The sequence below is a fragment of the Tenebrio molitor genome, chromosome 4 (genome assembly GCF_963966145.1).
Source record: "Tenebrio molitor chromosome 4, icTenMoli1.1, whole genome shotgun sequence".
Taxonomy (NCBI): Eukaryota; Metazoa; Arthropoda; class Insecta; order Coleoptera; family Tenebrionidae; genus Tenebrio; species Tenebrio molitor.
This window is the reverse complement of record NC_091049.1, coordinates 1,418,235-1,439,715: the sequence shown is the minus strand read 5'-3', so window position 1 is coordinate 1,439,715 and position 21,481 is coordinate 1,418,235. Positions and strand designations below refer to the sequence as shown.

At 37.2% G+C, this 21,481-nt stretch overlaps 1 protein-coding gene across 9 annotated transcripts in view; it reads left to right on the top strand.

Moving 5' to 3' along the window:
• Window positions 1-21,481, top strand: part of LOC138128776 (TWiK family of potassium channels protein 7-like) — a 261,082-nt gene that overhangs the window by 154,857 nt on the left and 84,744 nt on the right. For all 9 annotated transcript variants that reach the window (XM_069044979.1, XM_069044984.1, XM_069044978.1 and 6 more), the window contains exon 3: window positions 11,117-11,151. The gene's annotated coding sequence lies outside the window, so the exon portion shown is untranslated. The remainder of the gene's footprint in view (window positions 1-11,116; window positions 11,152-21,481) is intronic.

The following is a 21,481-nucleotide window of genomic DNA, read 5'->3' as shown; positions in this document are numbered from 1 at the left end:
ACTCAGTTCTGTAGAACTAGATTTAGCTTCTTATAAATACATAAACGGTACAAATCAATACTGTTGGATACTTTAGAGTTGATGTAAAATTCTAAGGTTTTATGGCTAGAACTAAAAAAATATTTTTTTGACTATTAATAACTAAAGCTTGTCTTATTTTTGACATTCTTTGACATATATGACATTCTTGGGAGTTACAGAGTACCTAATAAAAATGAATAAGGCATTCTGCTTTGCAATTTTCACAACAAAATCAATAACCAACGCTGAGGCACCATATTTTGATCTCACATTGTCCCACATTTCGCATTTATCTAAGTGATTTATGTTTGTTCGATCCAGTTGAATTTTTGTCCTGAAAGTATGAAACGAAATTCCGGCGCAAATAAACGATCAAAGGACCTTTTCGGCATTGCAGATGAGAAAAATAATAGCGAGGTGTTTTTGACGGCAACGAATTACACGTGAAAGCAAAATCACCAGTAAGATAGGCCATATTATATCGTACACTGTAAATTTTTTAAACTTCCAGCTCGGAAATCGTCAAAGGAAGGTTAATGCTGCGCAACGTTCCCAAACAGCGCGGAATATAAACACATTATTTAATATAAAGCAGGAATTGTGCTTTTGTACACGGAAACCGACTCTAAACCTATGTTTTTATAGGGACGGAGGGAAAACGTAATCAACGAATAGATATCTGCGTGGAGGAGTCTCCGGGAGAGAGACGGCAACATTAGCACACTATGCCGGCCAATTTACATGTTGCGGTAAATTCAGAAATTCCCCCTCGACTTACCACCATTAAGGATGTCATTAACGTTGTAAAAACTAGACGCGCGGATTCCGACGGGACGGCAATTTCAATGATACAATGAGGTTGTGTCCGAAATTTAGTGGGTCCTAAAGTTGTCACAATCCTTGCGTTATTACGTCTGAAAAATATGTGGGTGTTTGGGGGAAGTAAAAGTGGTTTAATCTGGAAGTAAATGACAACCCTAAATGGGAAATTCCGGCAATAAGGGCGGTCTTCGCCATCAAGCCAGCTGTCCATACTGTATTAATTATCCGACGGTGGGGGCTGCCGACCTACACTTAATTATTATCCCTTATTCTTCTTTGTTCTTCTTGTTCTGTTGTTATTGGAACCGGATATTCTCCCGATTGTTTGCACAAAATCCGGCGACGACATATCGGTATTGATTGGCCGTGACACTTCTGGTAATTACACGAGAGAAAAACAGAAGGTCGAAGAGTCCGAGCTTTCATGATTTCTACCAGAATTCAAGCTATAAAGCGTGTTTTCTTTAAATGTGGCGTTGAAAAGTCGATTGTGAATGAACCACTCGTCTTAAAACACTGATTTTTCAAACTGCAGAGTAAAAACACAAACAACGCAGAAAGTGAGGTTAGATTTAAACAGCTGATCAGAGTTGGAATCCGGGAAAGTGAGGTTAGATTTCAACAGCTGATCAAAGTTGGAATCCGGTGGAGCGTTCACAATCGACTCTTCAACATTCAACGCCAACTTCGACGCCCAATTAAAAAAAAAACGTTATAACGGAATTACTATGCGTAATAAGGGTGGAAAAAATAACTAAAATATGACGAAAACGTAGTTTTTTCCATGATCATTGGATTTTGGTGGTTTTTAATCACTGAAAATAGTAGAAATGGCAATTGAATCACTAGTGAGGAAATGATATTTTCTCACTAGTGAGCAAAGTGAATGTTTTTAGAGTTTGTGGATACAGATGTTGTACTGAAAGTTATTGTTTCAGTGATTTTAACAGTTATGAAAAATAGTGATGCAGCTAGCACATAAAACTTCATTTTTGCTCTTAATAACATAATATACTATTAGTTCTGTAACTAAAATTGGTTTTCATCCCTTCGGAAATTTTTAAAATGTATCAAAATTCCCAACCGGTCCGTCATCATCGCCACGCCGCCGATTTTCTTTTTGCTCCCATATTCCCTTGAGCCAATCTTTTTCAATCGTCTATTTCTATCCCGTGTTTGTTTTCATTGTTTATAAAACAAGTTACGTGACCCATTCAGAAACCAACAAAAACCGGCGGCAACGAGCGGTTTGCCTCAGACATACCCAGCAAGATATATTTTTCTGTTTCCACGAAATTAGAAGCGACCCCATTTCTCTCCCGGTTATTATTAATCAAAAGCAATAAGTGCAACTGACCGGCAGCGAAACAAACCGAAGAAGAACCAACGGGGGAAACGATCCGGGACGACATACAACAACAAAGAAATTGAATTTCCTCCAACAGTGATGTAGAAAACACGCTCGTAACGACCTATCAAACAATAACGACGACGATTTTTTCTCTTCTTCTCCATCGTGCACTTAACTTATTCACATTAACACCTGTTGAAGGATCGTTTGTTCCGGTGTGAATCATCCGGGATCTGGAGGAAGTTCCGTAGCAGAGTCGATTGTTAATTTATTGCAGGAGGGGCTAATCGTGGGGACGTCTTTTCAAAAATTTCCAGAAAGAGCACGAATATATCACTATTATAACTAGCTAAAGGGGTGGCGACGATATAAATCGTCGAGTTTCAGATAATAATTTCACCACGGGGCGGGACTTGGACCACATAAAAGCCTCCTGCGACCTACTTGAAAATGTCGCAACGAAATTTATCCAGAGAAAAGGAAAAATTTACATTACAGTCTTACAAATGTAGATGTGTTGGGTGTAGATTCTGACCATCGATCGAGTCAAGTTCTGCAGGTCTTGGTGGAAAGCGTTCAAAAAATTTTTTTTTTCCATGATCATTGAATTTCAGTGCTTGGCAATTGAAACACTAGTGAAGAATTAGTATATTTCAAACCAAGGTAAGAAAGTGGTTTCTTGCAGACCGCAGGCAAAGATTATAAACCGAGTCGTAGACGAGGTTTGTAAGTGCCTAAGGTCTGCAAGGACACTTTCTTAACAAGGTTTGAATACAATTTTTTTCCCTACCGGCACAACTTTGTTGAAAAAAGTCAAAAAAGATGGTTATATTCGTGATTAAAACGAAAATTTTGAGAATTGAATAGTAGGCTGTGTTATTTGTTTAATTAACTTGTCATCGCATTTGAAGATTTGAGGTTTGTTCGAAAATTTGATATAAACAGGGTAAAGTAATCTACCTACCTAGCTTATCTGTTTATTTTCCAGATTATATGATTGACCTACCAACTTACTTCATTGAATTGGCTTTCATTTATCAATAACTTATTTCACTTTTGACACTTTTGACATTTGTATTTTGGTACAGTTTTACCATAAACATTTCATGATTAACTTTCTTACCTTAGCGAGAAAGTTGAATTTTCTCACCTCAAATGAGGTATCCACAGCCTACATTTCTAACCGGTAGGGAGAAAAAATATTTTCTCACTAGTTAGCAAAGTGAATGTTTTGCGAGTTTGTCGATAGAGAGCGCCAAATATGTTGTACAGAAAGTTTTTTAAATCTGATTTAAAATACTTCTGACTATTAATAACTAAAGCCTGTATTATTTTTGACTTATTTAAACTTTTAACCTGTTATTTAGATTTCAATTGACGAAAAAACGGGAAATTGCTTGGAGTAAATTTCTAGAAAAATTCATGCTAAATTGTCCGGTTGGTACCCTCGCCTACGGCTCGGATGCCCAACTTCCGTCCTCGTGATTAAATGCGCTACTTTGCTCACTTGTATTGAAAATAGCTATTATTAGCATCTAATAATTTACACCTTCGATGATGAGTCGTTCGTCTTGGGCATCACGTACGTTCGCAACGGATCTGGAAGAGTTCCAGGCGCTTGTCAATTATTCCTCGTCTGTTGAAATATTTATTCACCGATCCGACCCTGTTCAGAATATCCTTCGGGACTTTTCTTGGTGATGAGAGAGGCCAAACAATTAAACCATTGACAATTACCTTCTCTAATATACTTTTGATTGCTACTTTTACAGTCTTCAAATCATTCTGATATAACAATATTTTCTCCCCAGAATCTAATCTTTCAAGTTATTATTTAGTAACATTTTAACACCTACAAATAAAACAAATAAATTGTGGACAATACTTCATTTTGACACAGTACAATTTCATCCAAATTCACTTGCTTTTGCATGAACATGCGAACAAGTTTAGTGTAACTACTTTAAGTGCACTTATAACGATAATCTCTTAAACTAAGCCCCATTCCTATTTACTTTGCTGCATGTATTGTTTGAAGAGATAATTCACTTCTCAACAACACAGTATTATGTCATGTACAGTGACAAGACTTAAAAGTAGCTGACTGTATACAATGTAATCAAAAAGAAAACAAATCAGAGCAGGCGTTGCAAATTATCGGTCATCTCGCAACGGAATCCTATGCAAATAAGCATTCAGTGGGTAATTTACGAGCTTTATTGGCAAACGCGTCGCCACTGGTAAGTATATTTTTCCCGGAAATGTCAAAGAAACGTCAACGATCTGCTGTTGTTAACCTAGAAAACAACTTTTCGATTTCGGCACAGACGTTTACTGCAATTATTTAGCATGCAGTAATCTTGTAACTAAACAGTACTAGAATTACTTAATTAAATTACGTCTCTCCAATGAGCATTTATTTGGTTGAACTGGTTTCCGCAAACATAAATTTCAGTTTATAGAAGCATTGTTGAGATGTACAAGGATGTTCTTGATCTATTTTGACGTTTCATGTTTTACCCTTTCAACATTTCGAACATTCGAGTGCACCAGAAATGTTTCAATGTTTATGAAATTTACAGGTTCGCAAATGTGTTTCCTCATGAAATGCCGAGGCTAGTTTTATTTTAAACAGTGAATCATTAATTCGTCTTTGTCGACGTGAGGTCATTGCTACTGACCTTTTGTCTTCATTAAGAGATTGGATTTGTGTAATAACTAGTATATTATATCATTAAGAGTAGAAGTGAGTCTTTTTGTGGCTAGCCCAGAGATTGAAGGCCGAAACGCAGTTGAGGCCGACAACTGGGCGAAGCACAAAAAGACTTTCTACTCTGAATCTTTAATCTTAGAAGAGTACAAGAACAATGACTCGATGATGAATTTTTGAGCTCCTTAACAAGTGGTTTATGTTGACATTACAAAGTTAAAGAAAAGAAAAGAAATTTTGAGTGACGGTACAAATTGTTGCGACGATGTGATTGTTTTGTGTTTATTTTTAGGCTGTTGGAAACTTTGGAAACGTAAGATTTTGAACGTGGAAATCTCTTAATATCATGTTCTCCTTTGGGGGAGTCAGAAAGCGACAACATAATTTAAAAGTCGGCTTTTGATCACGCAGCTGTAAATATAATAACCATTTTAATGCGTGCGGCGCCAAGCAACGCAAAGCCAGATTGAATTTTTTCCCATATTCCTGGAGCTTTCCTCCTTAATAACAACACGAAATTATTTATAGTCGTCTTCTGGCTTAATAACGAGAAGGCGGCCATCGCGCAAAGTTCAATTTTAAAACAATTAAACTTTTTGCTTATCTGCCGTGAACGCGCCATAAATTCCCCCGACAAGCTCTTCGGCAGGATGAAGCCGAGTGTGAAACAGTCTTCAGACGAAAATTAAATATCAGCTCTCATAACGTTCGAGTGGTTTAACCGGGGCTGGGATTTTCATACGCTATTGACCAAAAACAGGAGGACGAAACGATGGAGTGCTCCCGCCCCTCGACGAATCTATAAAAATCATTTTCTTATGTTGGCGGCGTGTTTTAACAGGATGAAAAATCGACGGGTCTCTAGAAGTGATAAAAAGCTCCGGGATCAATCGTTGTCGACCTCCATTTTATCTGTTCAAGGAGGGGTTGAGACATGTAAAGAGAAATGGGGTTAAAGCGTGTTTTTCGCGTACGACGTGAAGATAAAAAATGTGTCGGCGCTTTTTTCCATTTTTTACCAGCGCCAAATCGGTCCCAAATCGAACTCCCGGCCCGGACCCTAAAAAATAATCCTTTCAAATAATTTCAAAGTAAAAGTTACGGCAAAGGAGGACGATCATTTTCGCAAATTCCCAGCTATATTTTTTATTGGCGACCCAATATACTAAATGGTATGCTTTGGGACTTTCATGACCATCTATTTATGCTACTGGTACCATCCTCTTCTACTCAGCCTAATCATTCAAATCTAGTAACTTCTTACTAAAGTAATTTTTTAAACTACACTGTGTTCACTTAACTTGCTCAGTAAAGTAAAAAAGACATGGAGCACCCTCAAACAACACTCGGGCATGTTTATTTTTTTTATTATCATCAAAAAAAAGACGGTACATTTTTATTAGGGACTGTCTGATGTCCACGTGATTACTATGTTGCTCAAGTGAACGGAGTATAGTGACAACAAAATTTACTGCCGAGAAGTGAAAAAAATCCGAATATTTTTTTATCACACCCTTTTACCCTGCGTTGCACCATCCAGGTGAATCCATATTTTATATTTCTTCTCTCGCTTTATTTCTCAAGAGATTATTTCGTAGAAGCTAAAAGGGCCGGATTATGTACTACTCAATAATTCTTGCCCACACATTTGCTCTCTGGGGATTTGGAATGTGTATTTCGCTTTCCGGCACGAAATTATTTCTCTAATATCGACCATTCGGTCTATTTAATGCACCAGTTAATCTTGAAATATGACGTAATTAGCCAAACTTTGCTTATTTGCTTTCGAAATTCTGATTTTCACTCAAAATAATTCACGTTAAATTGAAACACTTTAGAAAGAACATTTTAGAAGAGGATATTGTAAAAAAAATATTATACTGTTTTAACAAAACCGAAATTTTTCAAATTGTCAAGTGAATAAACGTGGCCTGTAAATAAGAGAATAAATAAAACACATTACAGGTATCATTTCAGTACTAAAATAGTTATTTGTGTATCAAGATGGCGCCACGGTCCAAGCCTTGAAAAGTGCGTCCGAAAAAGTGCGTACGAAAAAGTGCGTCCAAAAAAGAGTTACTTCTTGTCCCTTGTTGTCCTTGTTGTGTCCCTTTCAAACTTGCTACCTCTTTTTTTTGGGCGTGAGTAACTCCTGCAATATGTAGACTTAATAATTGCAACAATTCTGTGAAAGGGCCTGTGTAATCTTGGCTCCGGCATCACCTGTGCAGCAGTGGCACGTTTTAACTTTTAATATTAATAATCAGAGATTGCGATGAAAGTTTAAGCAGGAAACATGCAGCAAATAATAGAAATTTACGAGGACGCCGCCACCGCCGCCTCTAAATATTTAACAATCAATCTACAGTTTCACTCTGTAACCATTTCCGTGTGTTTATTGCGCATTACCGTGAAGATTACTGGATGTGTTCAAGTTATGGTCAGGCAACGCCCCCGGATTAAGTCCGGATTAACTCCGGTACGCTACATTAGCGCCGATGCAGGTTGCGTTTTTACCGGCCGGTCCTCCGGACACGTGACCGCTATGATGCCCTAATTTACGGTCGCCGGGTAATCCCCCCGATTTATTCAACATTCGCGCACTAATGCTGTGTGTAATTTGTCGTAATCCTGTATTGTAATCCTGGCAGTTTCGCAGCAGGAGAGATTATATTTCTTTGCTTCAGGTGATGTCGGATTTATTTCACTAGACAAAATGGTGGATGGGAAGTGTCTGGGGGAGCTTTCGGAATTCCGCCCGACTATGCCAAGTATCTGACACCGAAATTTATCGTTTGCGGCATCGAATTTTGGACAACAACTAACAAAGAGAAAATTTGAAAGGGGAAAAAACATTGCTTTGATTTTTTTTTCGGGTGTAAAGTAATTGACATCGGAGCGGCGCGGCGTCGCAGAAGGCGCAGTTGCTCACCGGTGCAAGGAGTATTAATCAATTTCAACATACCTTTCAGAAAGGAAAAATCTGAGTAACCATTAATAAAATCTCGAAGCGGCAACGGCATTTCCCGTCGGCCAAAAAGAAAGACGAGGTCTAAGGTCTTTCGGTGCGTGGGATAGTTGGAATTAGACACCGTTCACCGAACTCGAAAAATAAGTAGACACGTCTTTGCGGTTCTCTATAAGAGAATTCCGAATGTGTTCAAAGCTAATGACAAACGAGACAAACCCGAGGAAATAAAGTGAAACGTGTGGCTTTAAAGTGGTGCAAAAAATAAATATCGGGTCGGTGAGGATGATGCAAGGTTTTCAAAGAAGTGAAGCGTGTTGAGACGGAGTCTTTCACCTAGGAGCGTGTAACGTGACGCGTGACGAAAAATAAATAAGTGAGTTTATGTTCGATTTTTTTTTGTGATCCGCTTGAAGATAAAATAGTATATACAGGGTGTTTTTGAAATGCGTGCAGAAATTTTAACCACGAGCTACTGGCTTCATGTAGAACTCGGAAAAAATATTTAAAAAATTCTGTCAAAAAATAAAATGACATTTATTTTTTGAGTTACAATTTTTTTAAATTGCTTTTAGTTTTCTACGTTGTCAAACAACCTCGTAGGTAAAATTTCGGCACATTTTAAAAATACACCCTGTATATCATATTTTATAAAACGTACACAGGTTTTTGGAGGATGAATTTTTGTTGTTGTCAAAATAATAACAAATATAATACAATTTCTAAATTTATAATTAATTATTTGTTATTTTTCTGATATGTATCCACGTAGAGCAGCAAAACAAATCAGTTTCTTCTTCAATTTTGCTTGCTTTTTCTTTGGTTTTCAATTTCATCGTGATATTTCTTACTAGCTCCTTGCAATAAATTTTTGCAAAGAAACGAGCAAATGCGCCTCCTTGCCGCCTTCATTTCGCGTATCCGCAAAACAAAATAAACAAACTCGAGAAGATTGTAACCCTTTGTTTACGAGAAGTCTGTGAAAAAAAATTGTAAACGTTTTCCGAGTCTGTAACCCTCTATATCAAATTTCCCGTACGATGGTAGCAGGTGCACTATAAAATCCACTGCAGTTATACTTACGGTGGACTCTTATAAAGAGTCGCATAAAATATCAGGGAAGACTCTAAATTGCCGCCAAATATTACCGCCGTAAAATATTCCAAGAAAGCCGCGTCTCCGCTTTCGTAATTATTTCCTTTCCGAATTTTATACGTTCGCGGCGGATTTCCGAAAATTTAGCGGCGACAAAGCGAGTTTCCTCGCGATTTTTTTCGCCCGGAGGAGTTGCACAAGCAAGTACGCAATCGAGGTGACCGCAATCCGGGGAGTTGACCTCCGGAAGTGCTGCAAACTCCGCGGCCGCGTCTGCGGCCAGTTCCGTGAATGTCCGTTTGCAGAAAATATCATTTTATATGATGCATGTACAGCATGCGATTTTATTTCGTCGTTTCGACCATTTTACAGCTCGTGTGTGCTTGTTTGTTGGGTCATAAAATGACCACAGATCACATTGGAGACAACACCCAAAAGGGAGAAAACGAACTGCTTTGCAACGAGATTTTTTATGGGGCATCAAAGTGTATCGTATATTTGAGTTTATTAAACCGGGAGATGTTTCAGAGAAATAATAATTGCGCTCGATTGAAGCTCTGAATGTTCTGAATAACATGTTTATTCTGTGCTGCCTGAAAGTGTTTCGAAATTGTGGTTTTCGGGATTGTAATCACACAAAAACATTGTTTGTTGTAAAAATCAATAAACAATAAAATATAAGAACGGTTCTTGCGAAGAAGAATTTATAAGTGGTGTCTACAGGGTCTTACGTGGGGGGGGAAATTTAAGGGACAAGGAAGATCGGTGAAAAACTTATTCCAATAATGATAAAAGACAGAGGTGACAGTTAAATTTATTGAAAACCTTCCTGGCGAAAACCAAGGAATTAGAATAAAGTGCCGAAGCCACATTTTTCTTGATATTACGAGATATGAATGCACTCTCGTGAAAGCTTCTTATTGACAGCATCTGCACATCCTGTGATCAATAGTGCATGCATTTTATGATATGCAACTTACTTACCGCTAAAAATGTTTTAGTGCACTTTGAATACCATCACATAAATAAAGACACCGGATGGAGGAATGAATTTGGATGTATTTCAATACAACACTAAAAAAATACATTTAATTATGCAGGTATTATCCACGACCGTGCGATATATCCTGTTTATTCCACGTTTTCGGACAGGTAATTAATGACTTACTTTACAGCACGTTGGGCGGTCAAATAATAAAGAAAGGAATTAAAAATAATGAAACAAAGTGATATTTCACCGTCATTCATTCTCTCTTCCTACACTTTTACCACCATTCGTTGTACCGGGTGAGTCAAGTTTTACCGCCCGAGCGAAAACACCCACTTCTAATCGATTTAAACTTCTCAAAAAATCTGTAAAAATTTCAAAATTTTTAATGAAACAGCTGAAGATTTCGTTTTAATTCAATAACCGCTACATTAATATACATAATTTTTCATTTTCAAACATTTAGGAAAAATTTGGTGTCATTAAAATCATGAAAACATCACAGGTTTTTGAAATAAATGGAATATGATATTAAAGTGCAAAATTTAGCTATGATTTATTATTAAATTGGGCGGTCAGTTCCACAAAAGAAGTTGACGTAGGTTGTTTATGGTGCCCTTAAGGGGCTTAAGAATTACTAGAAAAGTTGTCAACAGATGTTTCCCAACAATGAGATATTTATTTATGACACTGTAGTTATAAATCTAGGTCATTTTTCGCTCTTGATGTTAGAATTGGAATTATTCAAAAAGGAATGATTTTCTTTTGATGCGAATTTCATAAATGTGTTCTTTGAATTAATTGAGAATTATGAGCGTGTACGAAAAAACATTTTTTTGCTCAAAATCGATTTTTTTAATTTTATGGCTCTGAATGAAGTGATAATGGAAAATTAATTGCACACATTTTAAGTCTTATATTAAGGGAATGTAACCCTAAAGTTTCGTAATTTTTTATTAATTTTTTACTAGGGTTAATCGTGCGGGCAGTAAAACTCGACTTTGACTTGCGTGCGATAATAATGTGGATATCCCACTTGTTGCGTAAATACTTATTTCTTAATTATTATTGAAAAAGTGTATCACATGAAAATCACTTGTAAAATTATCGCTCAATGTAACAACTAATATTATTGTAATTAATTCAGAATTTCTTTTTCAGGACTGACTGCACTCTTAAGTTCATGGGATTACGTGGTATGTAGATATTTAATCATTTATGTTACGACTTGATTGTTAGAAAATTTTTCGCTTTTGTTTCTGTTAAAACAAATACCTGCAAGACCAGATTAACCAGTATTTAAACAAATAACAAAATGAGTACCTGCATCAGAGATAAACATTTAATTTTCGATTTTTCTCGACGCTAAATGAAGAGCCAAGACTTTAGTTAATTGTCCTCTTTCATTGAAAGCTAAAGCTGGTCCAAAATAAGTAAAAACACTCTTTTGAACCTGTGCTAGTTTATTCTTGGACCTTTTTATTGTTTCCGGTAAAGCAAGAGGAGTCCATTGTTTTGTATCGTAATTACGAGAATATTTGAACAATGAGTTGGGTTTTTTATTTTATACGAAATGCGTCCTATTCTCTTGATTCCAGACAGAAATGATAGTCCTTCTATTTTAGTCTATCACGCAAAAATTCTACAAAATAAACACCAATGAAAATTTTAATACAAACAACTTATACAGGGTGTCGCAAAATTAACGTATTCCAAGTGGGGGGTCTTGTAGGGAAAAATCTCAGGAATCTCGAAAAAATAAAATAAAAAATATAGGGGGAGTCTTTACGTTTGAAGGTTCAAACTTTTCATCATGTTTTCTTCAAATAAAAAATATAAATGGTTGACATTCATTTTGAAATATAGTGAGGATGATTATGTAAAATATTAAAATATAAATGAAAAGACATTTCCTGAAAAAACAGCTTTATAATTTTTGTTCAAAAAGGAAGTACAACATAGCTAGAATATTAATCAGGTACTTTTGAACAAATATTGGCAACTTTGATATTTTTATCAAAGTGACAGCTTTTTTTTTAACATTTTTACTTGGTCAACAGAATGTCCCCTACTAAGCCCCGAACTCGGAATACGATAATTTTAAGACACCCTGTATGTAATAAATGCTCTATTGCCCTCCGGATTTTCGGATTCCTAATTACACACATAAAAATAACAATTCCAAAAATTAACATGTTTTCCTAACCCTTCCTCCTTTCTATTTCTATTCTTTCCCTGTTCCTTTCTGTCCCACTCTCTCATGTGCTCAATTGTCTCTCTCTCCTCACATCACATTCTGCACCTTCTTTCTTCTCCTTCCATCCAATACCTGTAAATCTCGCCATCATTTTTCTTTCTCTTGCATTTTCTCTCCCCAGGGACTCCGGAATTTCCTCTGTCATCATAAATCTCTCATACTTCCTGTTGGATCTGGATTATTTGATTCTTTCCCTTCCTTTTTGCTTGTCCGTGTCTTTGTCCCTTTCACTCCATCTTCCTTTTGCTCTTAATCTTTCCATTTCTTCACTGAGACACCCGTTCCTCTGGTAGTATTTCTTTCTCTCCTTCTTCTCCGTGTTTTCTTTTCTCTCTACCAGCATCCTGCACTCTTCCCTTCCATCCTCCAGCTTTTTCTTCCTCACATTCTTTCCCAGGTTCTTCATCAACAACTTTTAAATATTTATTTATTTTTTATTGCATCACAAAGGATAAAATTAATAATTAATAATAATTCACCAGCGAATTCTATACAGAACATTTAATTCGACATTTTGTTATTCAGAACACACCAATAAAATTACAATTCGCAATTAATTGTTTATGTATTTTTCAATTATTTCAATTTATCGTCTGGCAAAGCATATATCGGTCAAATTTACAAATTATAATCAAATTTATTGTTTGTCGGATTGTTGATTCGTTTCATGCACTCTTTTTCAATTCATGCAAAATTTCACAGTTACCTGCACGTCAAGTTCCATTAAAACTCTATTTATTTCAAATTCGTTGTTAAATATCAATAAAAATAAACGAAGCTTCCGATTCATCCTCTGTTAAAATCTTCAGAACCGTAGATCAATTGGATCTATTATGCAGAAAGCGAATGTGGTCAAATGCGCAGATTATCAGATCAAAACACACCATAAAGCATTCTCTCGCTGTCGAAACACGGATTAATTTGCAGGGCACATGCAATTTGTAGTTATACCTGCCAGAATGTTTAATTATTCAGACTTCATCGCGGTAAGACCACGCTGCATTCTCCCACAACGTGTTAATAATTCCATTTCACCTAAATTATCCCTTTTGTTTGGAGTGTCGCAACTATTGCGGCCATAAATAAAATCGTGCCTGTTCAAAATTTCAAATTCTCTTACAGAAGACTCCGTACGTTTCCAAAAAATACAAAAGAGTGGAAAACGTGTGGCTTTACTGGATTAATCCAGGAGTAAACGTCGAAAAATGAAAATTGTTCTGGTTTGAGAAGGGTTCCTATGTGAATGAGTTCTCAAAGTATCAATTCTTTTGGTTCTGAAAAACGTTTCTGCCCCAACACACTGTATAATGTCACTGCACGTCCGATGGGACTTATTTTCTCTCTGTTCCACAGCAATTTCGTTAGTTACGTCTTCGCCGAGTACCATAACGAGCATGGATTCTCTTCATTTTTGTTTTTTAACGTTCTCGACTACTAATGCTAATACAGAATATTGATAAACTCGCGTTGTGTCGCAATCCGATCTCGCAGGGCGTAGATTTTCCGGCGGCATCCAATAAATCACGAATTTTATCAATTTTCATCCGTTGACATGACGTTCCAGTGAAATAGCTTTCATTATTTTGTAATTTTCAGCGTCTGGTTCAGACGTCTGGTATTAACCTGATGCCGGATCGTACGGTTTAATATAATCATTTAACGGAACGAAATTGCTATCTGGTGAATTTAAGACTAGTGAAATATCGATGAGGAAATATTAAATTGAAAATGCGTCGAATTTAGTAGGGTCGAGGAAAAATAAGGGGCGGTAAAGTATAAAAAACACTTCGAATGCGGTTCAAATGTCTTTTGAAGTTGTGTTTTAATTTAAAATGTTTGGAAATTATGAAATAAAAATGATGCACGGCACTACTACTTCCAGAGGGATGAGTCTCTCGAGGAACTTTCTAAGAAAACGTGTTTCGCTTTTTATTTTATGGGTTTTCATCCAACGTGATGTAGAAAAAATAACTGAATAAAACATTCTCGTGGACCTGGTCGAGACAGTTGTCCAAGAAATCTACCGATCAGATTTTTAAATAATTTAATCTTGATTTCATTTGAAAATTATAAACGTAAAATAACTAATGGAGTAGATTTTTACAAAATAATTTGCATTAACAATCAATATTGTTTTGTTCGATATCTTCTTAGAAAGTGAGTCTCTGTATCCATAGTTACCAGTGAGTGAAGGTTTCTCTTTCGTTCACTTCACTTTCACTCATCGTTTTTCGCTCACTGTCTTTCACTCACTGGTTTTCATTCGCTCCAAGCTTTAACGATTACGTGTTGATCAATATAAATAGACAATATTTTTTTGAACTTACTACCTTCAAAATTACATTTCGCGGCCACATAGTAGTGCGCGAAATCGAAATCGAAGCACTCGCTCCTTCGTCGCTCGTGCCTCAAATAATGCGCTCATGGTCGAAAAATGTCTTCTCGCTCTCATTTTGTAAATAACCATTCCAAAAATTGTGCAATAATTGTCCTTTGCCAAATCAGGATTTTTAGATAAATTAGTCAAGAAAAAAAGACATCGATTTTTTGTGATAGATTTAATTGAATATAAAATGTTAACGCCAAACAAGGAACGTGTATAAAATGTGAGAAACTAAAGCTCACGTCATCTTCATATTGTTGTCTGGAAGTGTATTAAGTTTACACTTTACATGTCTCGACGTAATGAGAGTTGTTTTGTTGTTTTCTCTGAGTAGAATATGTCTTTAAACTTAGCAAATGATAGAGCACAAACTTGCAAAATTTGGTTTATGTGTCTACGTTGCCTTGCTGCTAAAACAAGTAAGTTTAGTTTAGAGTGCTGTCTGAAGTGCATTTGTTCAGTTTCACAAAAAAAAATACATTTGTCAAAATTAAATACATAAGATGAGCAAAACAACAAGTTTGCAAAAATTGAGTTGAATTTAGTGGAATTAAATTGTGAAGGACAAGTTGTGTCATCCAGGAGAGACTCAAGTGGTCGTTCCTACGGTCCAAATAAAAATATTTTCTTGAGGTGACGTGGCTCTTTGTGCTCTGCACCGGTCCTAACTAAATCATGATATTCACTACGCAGTTTTCTGACGTAAAGAAAGTTTAAAGCATTTGGAAAATTTAGTTTGTTTGTAGTCATTGGTGATACCTACAATGTGGGGTGTCTCAGGGAGGTGTACCTGGACCGCCTACTTTTGTAGATTAAGCATTAAAAGAAGGTTTTAAAAAAGATAAAATGATGCAGTTTTCAAGAGCAGCTTTGAAAAATGTCGAGTTTTTGTCTGAAGGCGATTAAATAGCGTCGTAACCGACACAACTCGACATGTTTAATATCGCCCCGTGCCCTGCAATATTTCACTTGGGGCGAAAAGTTTCGTGTATTACAGTACATAAAGAAGGCCAAAGTGTTGTCTTCATGCGAAAATTATGCGAAAATTCGGGTTCCAGGTGCATAAAGAAGAAAACCAGAATATAAAATAAGCAAGCGTCAAAGTGTTTTTCCTCGACTTTTTTAAAACGCCCGTTAAACCTCCATAACTCGGTTTAATGTCGGATTAAGCAGTGTCGCGGCGTCCATCTTTCGTTGTTACATGGGTCGGCGAGTGAGAAATGTTGCGTGCCGGCTAAAGCCAGAGAGAAAAGGAGCTGCAGCAGGATTCATGCGACGTTAATAATGTGACAAATTATTGTGTACACGGAGAAAAAAGAAGGGAAAACACAAATGAGAGGACGAGTGAATTCGGACGTGTTTACATTAGTCGCGTTTTACGAGTTTTTCCCCGTCATAAAGTGCGTCGGTGATCATTTCGGAAAATGATGATGGGATGCGCTCTCTAACGGCATTTTCCGAAATTGATGGCGCTCGATTCCTTTCAGCGGACATCAAACATAACCTTAAATAAAGTATGAAACGTTTTGGCGGTGAACTCGATCCGGGATGGGGTCCCGGAATCCAGGAGCAGCAGCGATTAATGATTTGCTGGACGGCCTTCATTATCAGAGATCAAAAGGACACTCGACCGGCGTTTGTTTGTGTCGTTGCCAATAACTGTTATCAGCCGTCGAGTGGCCGATAACATCGTTTTGATTAATCATCGGAGGTCCACCTGACGGCTACAAATCACCCGCGCCTCTCCCTTTGGCTAAACCGGCCCCAGATTAAAAAGTTTGCGGTCCGCAACATAAATCGAACGGAACCAATTATCCCCGGATTTAATATCAATGGAGGCAGTCTGTCTTTTTTCCCCGACCCTCCGTCGTGGATTGAAGGCGAAATAATAAATGACCCCGCAGCAGAGCCTGTCAAATACAGCCTCCTAAGCCACCCCCGGCACTGAACTCCGATGTCAGCTGAATTTTGGATCGGGATTTCGCTAGTAGTAAAGTGATTACGTTGTCAATGAGGCGAAAATTGCCTTCTTTTATGCGAGATACTCCCTAAACGTCGAACGTATGCAGGAGAGAAAGGGAGAACATACAGACGGGATGATACAGAACGCATCCTTTATGTCTAAGGATTTATTTAAATATGTTGCGATTCGGAGGACGAGATGATGGTTGCTCGGATGTGGGACCGGATGAAAGATTTGCTCGAGGAGCGATTTTATTGCTCCATTCGATGTTGTGACCTGGAGCTCTTACATTTTACTCTGACACTTGCATAATTATCTGTCCAGATTTTTTGCTCAAGTCGCGTTAGCTGAGCTGATTTAAAAACAACACTTTTTGCGATGCACTGAATTACGAAACACGTTTCAAAGCTGTTTGTGGCTAAACCACGTAACTATCTCTATTTCTCCGCATTTTCACACTTCCACCGCAGCGAACTTTGTTTTTCTCTTTTTGCTTCTGCTTGAACTCAATCCGGAATTGCACCACCGGAAACAGGTGAAATTCTTAGTTTTCGTTAAATAGCTATTTGTCTATCAGGGCCAAAAAGTGCATCTTTTTCGTCCGAGTCTCAGTTTTCTGGCCGAGGCGCAGCCGAGGCGAAGCAAAAGCCACTTTTTGCCAGAGGTGCACATTAAATGTATTACTGTTGTTAACTTACGAATCAGACCAACAGATAGCGCCACGGTCAGCGTCCGAAAAAGAGTTACTTTTCGTCCGCGTCTGAGTACGTAAAATTACCGTTTTCATTAAGGGTCTCTAAAAATATGTCTCTTCACTACTTAGAGAGAATCTGTGATGACTTAATGAGATATTGTTGTCCGTTGAGGTGCAGCCATTTTGTCTGAATCAAGCAAGAGCAAGGCGTAGAGAAAGAAATGAAAATAATGACGACAAGGATAATGAAGGAAAGCTTGACCCGTTGAGTGAAAGGGAAAGAAAAGAAATCAGCATAATAGGTCGAATTAAGGAATTAAAGATGGTTTCCGTACATGCCAAGCTGGTCTTCCTTCCAATTAATATTTCCTGTGGTATTTCTCCTGAAACGTTCTCGAATATCATTTACGTTGTGTCAGACACGTTCAGTTGGATACACAGAGGAAGGAAGGATTAGTGTGTTTGTCTCTTCCAAACAACACAGTGTAACTCGTGTGGTGACGCGCATTATATTGTTGATACACAGAATTATTTAACCTTTGAAGACAGAGAAATGCCGCAGACGTGCAATATATTTGGTTGGTAACTATGAAATCCAGATCACAAGATTTTTTTCCTAAACTGGATAAAAGACGTATGTTCCAAGAGTTTTTATCCAACAGGTTTACCCTGGCGAGCTAACAAGTCGTGAAAAATTAATCATCATCTATTCAACTGTTACGAAACCATTGAGTTTCACGGTCTGAACCGATTGGAGATATTTTTGAGAGGACTAATTACGACAGTTTGTAATGTAAAAATTCGCACATTTTTTGCACCCTGTATACTTTGCCGAAATCGAAAAATTGACGTTTCTTTGACATTTCACCGAAAACTCTGCTTCCACTGGCGTGTCTAATGTCTAGTAGCTTAGAGTGCTAATTAGTAGAGGTGTTGGATTTTCTCATGGGCTATGAGTCATATCTGCACAAACGACGAGTATTGGTCTCAAGTAGGCGCTACAAACCGACCGGAAAACATCGTCATTCGTTAGTGTCGTCTCTCTCGTCATGTCCTTCGCGTAGATACTTCCAAGGTCACAGCCCATGAGAGAATCCAATACCCCTAACAGTTTTGTAGTCCTGCAAAGACTACAAGTCCGGCTGAACCATTTTGGAGTGAATTTCCCCAAGATATGGATTGTGCCTGGTCGTGTATTTCTGAAACCATTGACGCTTAAAACTTCAACTTAATTAACCCGAAGCAAAAAGCTCGTTGCTCAACACGTTACCCTATTCAATCTTAATGAGATAAGTTTTCTTTTGGGCATAACTAATCGCGTCGCTTTAATTTGTTGCGCAAAGAGATTTTCAATAAGAAAACTGGCACTCGGAAACTCCTCCATATCTAATCGTGTGACCTTTTCAGAGAGAAGACATTTTAAGAGTGTGTCGACGAGACCGGAGCGAAAATCGTGTTCGGAATCCTTCTCCCGGAGTGGCTTATAATTTGGGGGATAAACCCAGGCGGCGACCTTGGAGTTGTTCGATTGAAATATTAGATTATTGAGGAGCAAAGTGGAGTGAAAGGGGGACGATTTCGTCTTTGAATGGGTGGTGGAGTTAAAGTGCTCGGCAACACTATCGACCGTGGGATTTAATGTTGCATGGAATTTCAGTTTGGACGTTAGTCGTATTTTAAACTACCTATTAAAGATTTCGCAACGTCCCTAAAAACATTCCAGACTGACTTAGTGTTAGTCGCAACGGCCGTTTCATTGTTAACGCTCGACGAATTAAATTAATCGCGTCGACATTGTCGACTGTTAAATCTTGTGGTACTTTGTTGCCAGGTAGGGCTTCCTCGTGGACGTCGGTTTAATCAAGGCGAGAAAAAGTTTCCTGCTATTATTCCCGTTCTGGGGTTAACTCACCGACGGATTATCAGAACAGGGATTCGGGATAATTGTTAATTTCGGAAGACAGTTATGGTGACAAAAACCTATTGTGAAGGAGCTCTTATCCCGCCGGAATTGTTACAAACGGACCTCTAAACACCAAAATAGTCATTGCTGGAGAATTCGCACGCAGAAAAATGGAGTCGCAGTGATCTCGCCGAATCAAATCACGATTCTAAACGTCTTTACGAGTTTCATTTACAAATGCTGCGTCCAATTTAAACTACCCAGATGAAGAAATAAAGAGAATCTACCACGTAGATCTGGGAAGCTTTTGTAACGGTTGTTCAAATAATTGAAGCAGGCCGAGGTTTTCTCTCGCTTTTCCAAACGTAGATCGTCTCTCTTTCGTTCACGCAAACACTATACATTTTTTGAACACACGTTACTTCACGATTGTGATCGCACCACGGATCATCTGTTTATATCTAACCTCACTTTTTGCGTTGTTTGTGTTCTTACTGTGCAGACTGACGAGTGGTGCGTTCACAATCACCAACTTTGAAGGGAAATTGAAACGAACACCCGATACTTTATTTTTATATATTTTTCCAATCAAAAATCTCATTTCGCCTAATTTCAAAAGTGAAATTATATTTGGTGCAACTGTAAAGTATTGCGAAACCCTCAATCACTTAATTTCCAGGTTTTGATTAGAAATTTTTTACGGCGAGACAAATTTCACTTTAATTTTACCGTAAATCACATGATCAAAGGATACACTTTCCAGAATATGTTTAATATTAGTCTAGACTGTTCGAAGTGAAAATGGCATTTCGCCATCACGATGTAATATAATTTTTTTTGAGATGATGAAACTTTTCTTATTTACTTCAAATTAAATTCGTAATTTTTTTTTTTTCATCATCTTGTAGAGCAAGGCGTTATAAGTTATATTACGCATTCAAACGTTCAATGTCATATTTTCACAAAAGTTAATAAATATATCAGGCGTTCATTTAAATTTCTCCTCAAAGTTGGCGTTGAATAGTCAATTGTGAACGCACCACGGATCACGGATCAACTGCTTAAATCTAACTTCACTTTTTGCGTTGTTTGTGTTTTTACTCTGCAGGCTGATGAGTGGAGGAGAAATTTAAGTCAACACCCGATATAATAATCCTGACAATATTCCTGTTTAAATAAGTCAGAAATTTTAAATGACTTTTTTAATTATGTTAATTTTTATACGTCAGAAATACGAGTAAGTGAGAACCTATTTCTTTATCGTTTTCATTTCAAATAAAAGATCAGCGAAAGCTGAAGAAACTTCTAAAGCCCAACTTTTTCTACTCCCAAAAAAAACATCTCCTTTATCCGTTATATTCTGCACAATTTGCAAGTTATGTACCTGATGATAGAGTTCCCTCGCACAAAGTATTTTTATATTTTATATCATAATAAAATAAACGTTTTGCATAAAACGACCTGCACGATATAGTCTATCAAGTTTTATGGCCTGTGAGAGTTATTTTATTTGCTCACTAGCTAATAAATAACTACATCCAACGTTTATATGCTTGGTTGTCTGTCTAACTAGATTATCCCTCAATTGCAGCAAAAATGCACTAAAATTAATGAATTCAACTCTTTACCACCGATACGCAATGCCCTTGTTTAATTTTTAGCACTACACGATTTAAAAGTAGATATTTACATTACAAGTGCGGTAGGCTAGATTTTACAGCGCGAGGTTTTTAGATTGAAACACGACCGCGAAGCCGGAGTGTTTTAAAAAAAACCGAGCGATGTAAAATGCGTGCAGCATTAGTAATGTATTAATCTTTTTACCCGACGACCCATTATTACTCGTTTTCTCAAATTTGAAATTTCTTGTAACCAATCATTTTGCAAAACCTGTCGAAAACAGTTTTTTTGGAGGTTCCTGGAAGTTTAAAATGTTCGTGTTATTTTACACTCTCCGTGCGGTAAAATGACAAGATAGTTTTGTTAGTGTGTAAAAATCGAGATACCGTGGCTGTTCAAAATGTGTAAACATGTCATTTACAGTTGAGGAGGCCAAAAAATAATAAAAACGAACCAACAACTCATTTTAATTATTGTTAAATGTCTTTGGTTTATTAAAAAAAAAACAACAATTTGTTCTGCATAACTGGTTGAATCATTTGTTTCAGGAATGCATTTAAAATATTGCATTGGCAATGCTATTCCCCGTTATTTAATGTTTTCAAATTATTTAACCACCGAATATAATTGCAACTGCATATTGTTTTGAAACAATGGGTAAATGTATATTGCATTTTCACTGCAACAAATAATAAAGCGCATCAAA